Below are 6,394 nucleotides of genomic sequence, written 5' to 3'. Positions count from 1 at the left end.
CTACCTCAGCATACCAGGAGAGATCCTGAGATGATGGAACAGGCAAGTGACAAAACCAGGACCCCCTGAGAGCCTCAATACAGGCAAAGGAACTAAACACCAGCTTGGAAAACCACTACAAGCAATGGCATTTTTCAGCAGAGAAATCACCGGGTGCCTCAACACAACTCTGGGAAGTACAACTCCAGAAGGCAAAACTCCAGGTTGACAGACATCCACCAGCAGTGAAACATCCCTGTGCAAGGCCCAGGTGAGCAGGAAAAGAAGCTTGGATAAGTGCCTCCTTTGCTCCAGTAGAACTCAACATTTTTTTTTTTAAAGTCAGGAAATAGGCAAACACCATGAACAAAAAGCAGAAATGGAAAATGATCATAGTTTCTTATTTTGGGGAAAGGGAAGATCAAGGCACAAAGATTCAAGGCACAAAAGAGGACAAGATTGTCAATATACCCACATCCAAAACCTCAAAGGGGAATACGAACTGGTCTCAAGCCCAAAAAGCCATATTGGAAGAGCTCAAGAAGGATTTTAAAAGTCAAATAAGAGAGGTAGAAGAAAAATTGGGAAAAGAAATGAGAGGTATGCAAGAGAGAGTCAATAGCTTGGAAAAGGAAGGACAAAAATTAAATGTAGAAAACAAGTCCTTAAAAAGTAGAATTGGCCAAATGGAAAAGGAGGCATAAAAACTCGTTGAAGAGAAGAACTCCTTAAAGAGCAAAATGTGCAAAACAAAAGGGAGTACAAAATCTAATAGAAGAAAACAACTCGGTAGTGTTGTATGAAAGGAGAGAAGGTTAGCACTCCCCTTGATAAGGATGGAAGAGGTCCTAGTGGCCTTTACAACACATATACGGTTAAGGCATTGCCACCTACTCTGTGGCATCTAACCATGTTTAAAAAAAAAAGAAAACAACACTGTAAAAATTACAATGGGGCAAGTGGGAGCTAATGACTCTGTGAGAGAGCAAGAATCAGTCAAACAGAAACAAAAGATTGAAAAAATAGAAGAAAACATAAAACACCTCATTGGCAAAAATAACTGACCCTGAAAAATAGATCCAGGAGAGACAATTAAAAATTATTGGTCTACCTGAAAACCATGGTGAAAAAAAGAGCCTGGACAGCATCTTTCAGGAAATCATCAAGGGAAACTGCCCTGAGGTCCTAGAACCAGAAGGTAAAATAGTCATCGAGAGAATCCACTGATCACCTCCTGAAAGAGATCCCAAATTGAAAACACCAAGGTATTTAGTAGCCAAATTCCAAAATTACCAGGTCAAAGAGAAAATACTGCAGGCAGCCAGAAAGAAACAATTTAAATATCATGGAACTGCAGTCAGGATTACACAGGACCTTGTAGCTTCTACATAAAAAGACTGTAGAATGTGGAATATGATATTCCATAAGGCAAAGGTGCTTGGATTACAACCAAGGATCAACTACCCAGCAAAAATGAGCATATCTTTCAGGGGAGGAGATAGGCATTCAATGAAACAGGAGATTTCAAACCTTTTTGGTGCAAAGATCAGAGCTCAACAGAAAATTTGACCTTCAAATACAAGACTCAGGAGAGGCATAAAAAGGTAAACAGGAAAGAAAACAACAACAACATATTATTATTATTAATAATAAGGACAAACTACTTACATCCATATAAGGGAAGATGGCACTTGTAACTCTTGAGAACTATAATGTTAGGACATTTAAAAGGGGCTATACTTAGACAGAGGGCATGGGTATAAGTAGCCTTTGATGTGATGGCAAAAAATCCAATTAAATGATGAAAAGGGATTGTATTGGGAGAAGAAGAAAGGAGGAGGCAGACAAGAATAAATTACATCACATGAAAAGGCACAAAAAAACTTATAAAGGAGAGGGAAAGAAGGGAGGGAGATGAGCATTGTTTGAACCTTTCTTTCATCAGATTTGGTTCAAAGAGAGAATAACAGTATAGAAATCTAATTTACCCTATAGGAAGTAGTAGGAGAAAGAGAAAAGAAAAAGGAGGGGTGAATAGAAGGGAAGGAAGAAGTAGTAAGGGTAAAGGGGTAGAAAAGGGAGGAGGCTGATAGAAGGGAGGGAAGACTGAGGGAGGCAGTGGTCAAAAGCAAAGCTCTAGTGAGGAGGGAAAGGGAGAAAGGAGAAGGAAAAACATAAACACGGGTAAATAAGACAGATAGAAAGACACAGATAGTAATCATAACTATGAATATGAATGGGATGAAGTCTCTCATAAAACAAAAGCACTTAGCAGAGTGGATTAAGAACCATAATCCTACAATATGTTGTTTACAAGAAACACATTTGAAGCAGAGGGATACACACAGAGTAAAGGTAAAAGGCTGGAGCAGAATAAATTATGCTTCAGCTGAAGTAAAAAAAGCAGGGGTAGCAATTCTGATCTCAGACAAAACAAAAGCAAAAATAGATCTGATTAAAAGAGATAAGGAAGGAAACTATATCCTGCTAAATGGTACCATAGATAATGAAGTAATATCATTACTAAACATATATGCACCAAGTGGTATAGCATCCAGATTCTTAAAGGAGAAGTTAAGGGAGATTCAGGAAGAAATAGACAGCAAAGCTATACTAGTGAGAGACCTCAACCTCCCCCTCTTAGAACTAGATAAATCTAACCACAAAATAAATAAGAAAGAAGTTAAGGAGATCAATAGAATTTTAGAAAAGTTAAATATGGTTGACCTCTGGAGAAAACTGAATGGAGACAGAAAGGAATATACCTTTTTCTTGGTGGTACATGGCACCTATCCAAAAAAAGACCATGTACTAAGGCATAAAAACCTCACAACCCAAAGCAGAAAGGCAGAAATATTAAATGCATCCTTTCCAGATCATGATGCAATAAAAATTACATGTAATAAAGGGTTATCAAAAGATAGGCTAAAAATTAATTGGAAACTAAATAATCCAATACTAAAGAATGAGTTGGTCAAACAGCAAATCATAGAAACAATCCATAACTTCATCCAAGAGAATGACAATAATGAGACAACATACCAAAACTTATGGGGTGCAGTGAAAGTGGTCCTTAGAGGAAGTTTTATATCTGTAAATGCTTACATGAATAGAATAGAGAAAGAAGAGATCAATGAATTAGGAATGCAACTGAAAAAGTTAGAAAAAGAACAAATTGAAAATCTCCAATTAAATACCAAATTAGAAATTCTGAAAACCAAAGGAGAGATTAATAAAATTGAAATTAAGAAAACTATTGAAGTAATAAATAAAACTAATAGCTGGTTTTATAAAAAAACAATAAAATAGCTAAACCTTTGTTTAATTTGATTAAAGAAAAAGAAAGAAGCAAACCAAATTACCAACATCAAAAATGAAAAGGGGGAATTCACCACCAATGAAGAGGAAATCAAAACAATAATTAGGATCTATTTTGCCTAACTGTAGGCCAACAAATGTCACAATCTTAGTGAAATGGATGAATATTTGTAAAAATATAAATTCCCCAGATTAATGCAAGTGAAAATAAAATACTTAGTCCCATTTCAGAAAAAAAAAATGAACAAGCCATCAATGAACTCCTTAAGAAAAATATCCAGGGCCAGATGGATTTGCAAATGAATTCTATCAAACATTTAAAGAACAACGAATTCCAAAACTATATAAACTATTTAGGAAAATAGGTGAAGGAGTCCTGCCAAATTCTTTTTGTGATACAGATATGGTGCTTATACCTAAACCAGGAAGAACCAAAACAGAGAAAGAAAATTATAGACCAATTTCCCTAATTAATGTAGATGCAAAAATTTCAAATAAAATATTAGCAAAGAGATTACAACAACTTAAATTGAGGATAATACACTATGACCAGGCAGAATTTATGCCAGGAATGCAGGGCTGTCTCAATATTAGGAAAACTTTCAGCATAATTGACCATATCAACAAGAAAAATAACAGAAATCACATGATTATTTCAATAGATGCAGAAAAAGTATTTGACAAAATATAACATCCATTCCTATTAAAAACACTAGAGAGCATAGGAATAAATGGAGTCTTCCTTAAAATGATAGATGGCATCTATCATTTATCTAGCTTATCAGGGGATAAGCTAGAACCATTTGCAATAAGATCAGGGGTGAAAAAAGGACGTCCATTGTCATCACTGTTAATCAGTATTGATCTAGAAATGTTAGCTGCAACAATTAGAGAAGAAAAAGAAATTGAAGGAATTAGAATAGACAAAGAAGAAACAAAACTATCACTCTTTGCAGATGATATGATGGTCTATTTAGGGAATCCTAGAGAATCAAGTAAAAAATTACTTGAAATAATAAACAAATTTAGTAAAGTTGCAGGATATAAAATAAACCCACACAAATCATTGGCATTTCTATATATTACTAACAAAGCTCAACAGCAAAAGATTGAAAGAGAAATTGCATTTAAAGTTACTGTAGACATTATAAAATATTTAAGAGTCTACATGCCAAAACAAAATCAGAAACTATATGAACATAATTACAAAACACTTTTTACACAAATAAAGTCACATCTAAATAATTGGAAAAATGTCAGTTTCTCTTGGGTAGGTTGAGCAAATATAATAAAAATGACAATTCTACCTAAATTAATTTACTTATTCAGCACCGTACCAATCAAACTACCAAAAATTATTTTATAGAGGTAGAAAAAAATAACAAAATTAATCTGGAAGAACAAATAGTCCAGAATATCAAGGGAACTAATGAAAAGAAATGCAAAGGAAGGTGGCCTACCTGTACCAGATCTTAAATTGTATTGTAAAGTAGCAGTCATCAAAACTACTTGGTACTGGCTATGAAGTAGAGTGGTGTATCAGTGGAATAGGTTAGGTATGCAAGACACAACAATCAATGACTATACTAATCTACTATTTGAAAAATCCAAAGACTCCAGCTTCTTGGATAAGAAATCACTATTTAACAAAAACTGCTAGGAAAACTGGAAAAATGTATGGCAGAATCTGGGCATAAACCAACATCTTACACCCTATACCAAGACAAAGTCAAAAAGGGCACAAGATTTAGATATAAAGACTGATACTCTAAACAAACTAGAAGAGAAAGTAATAGTTTACCTTTCAGATCTGTGGAGAAGGGAAGAATTTATGACCAAACAAGAAAAAGAAAACATTATGAAATGCAAAATGTATAATGTTGATTACATTAAATTGAAAAGTTTTTGCACAAAGTCAATGCATCCAAGATTAGGAGGGAAGTAGAAAACTGGGAAAGAATTTTTATAACCAGTGTCTCTGATAAAGGCCTCATTTCTAAAATATATAGAAAACTGAGTCAAATTTATGAGAATGCAAGTCATTCCCCAATTGATAAATGGTCAAAAATTATGAATAGGTAGTTTTCAGAGGAAGAAACTTAAGCTATCTATAATCATATGAAAAATATTCTAAATCACTATTGATTAGAGAAATGCAAATCAAAATTATTCTGAGTTGCCACATCACACCTATCAGATTGGCTAACATGACAAAACAGGACAGTGACAAATGTTGGAGAAGATGTGGGAAAATTGGAACACTACTGCATTGTTGGTAGACTTGTGAAATGATCCAACCATTTTGGAGAGCCATTTGGAGCTATGCCCAAAGCCCTATAAAATATACATACCCTTTGTCCCAGCAATACCAGTTCTAGGTCTGTATCCCAAAGAGATCATAAAAATGAGAAAAGGATCCACGTGTACAAAAATATTTATGGCATCTCTTCTTGTGGTGGAAAAGAATTGGAAATTGAGGGGATGCCCATCAATTGGGGAGTGGCTGAACAAGTTGTGGTATATGAATGTAATGGAATACTATTGTGCTGTAAGAAATGATGAGCAGGCTCACTTAAAAAAAAAACCTGGAAAGATTTACATGAACTGATGCAGAGTGAAATGAGCAGAACCAGGAGAACATTGTAAACAGCAACAACCACACTGTGTTATGAATGACTTTGATAGACTTGGATCTTCACAGCAATGCAAAAATCTAAGACAACTCCAAAAGACTCATGATGGAAATTGCTTTCCACGTCCAGAGAAAGAACTATGGAATCTGAATGCAGATGGAAGCATACCATTTGCTCTCCTTTCCCTTTGTTATTTTGTTTTATTGCTTCATTCTTGTGGTTCCTTCCATTAGTTTTAATTGTTCTTTACATCATGACTAATGTGAAAATATGCTTAATATGAATGTATAAGTAGAGCCTATATCAGATTACATGCTGTGTTGGGGAGGGGAGAAGAGTGGGAGAGGGAGAAAATTTAAAACTCAAAATCTTATGGAAGTGAACATTGAAAACTAAAAATAAATGAATTATCAAGAAAAAAATAAAATGACCTCATGGATGAATTTTTTTTAAAGAATCTTAGA

At 34.5% G+C, this 6,394-nt stretch overlaps 1 non-coding gene across 1 annotated transcript; it reads left to right on the top strand.

Moving 5' to 3' along the window:
- Positions 1-771: 771 nt before the first annotated feature.
- On the top strand, positions 772-897 carry LOC114023901. The gene has a single exon (XR_003566849.1). It is a non-coding gene; the product is annotated as a U6atac minor spliceosomal RNA (small nuclear RNA).
- Positions 898-6,394: the final 5,497 nt, after the last annotated feature.

Source organism: Vombatus ursinus, unplaced genomic scaffold (assembly GCF_900497805.2).
Source record: "Vombatus ursinus unplaced genomic scaffold, bare-nosed wombat genome assembly UNPS02014818.1, whole genome shotgun sequence".
In the NCBI taxonomy this organism is placed as follows: Eukaryota; Metazoa; Chordata; class Mammalia; order Diprotodontia; family Vombatidae; genus Vombatus; species Vombatus ursinus.
Note: the sequence above shows the minus strand (reverse complement) of the source record. Positions and strands in the feature narration are given on the sequence as shown.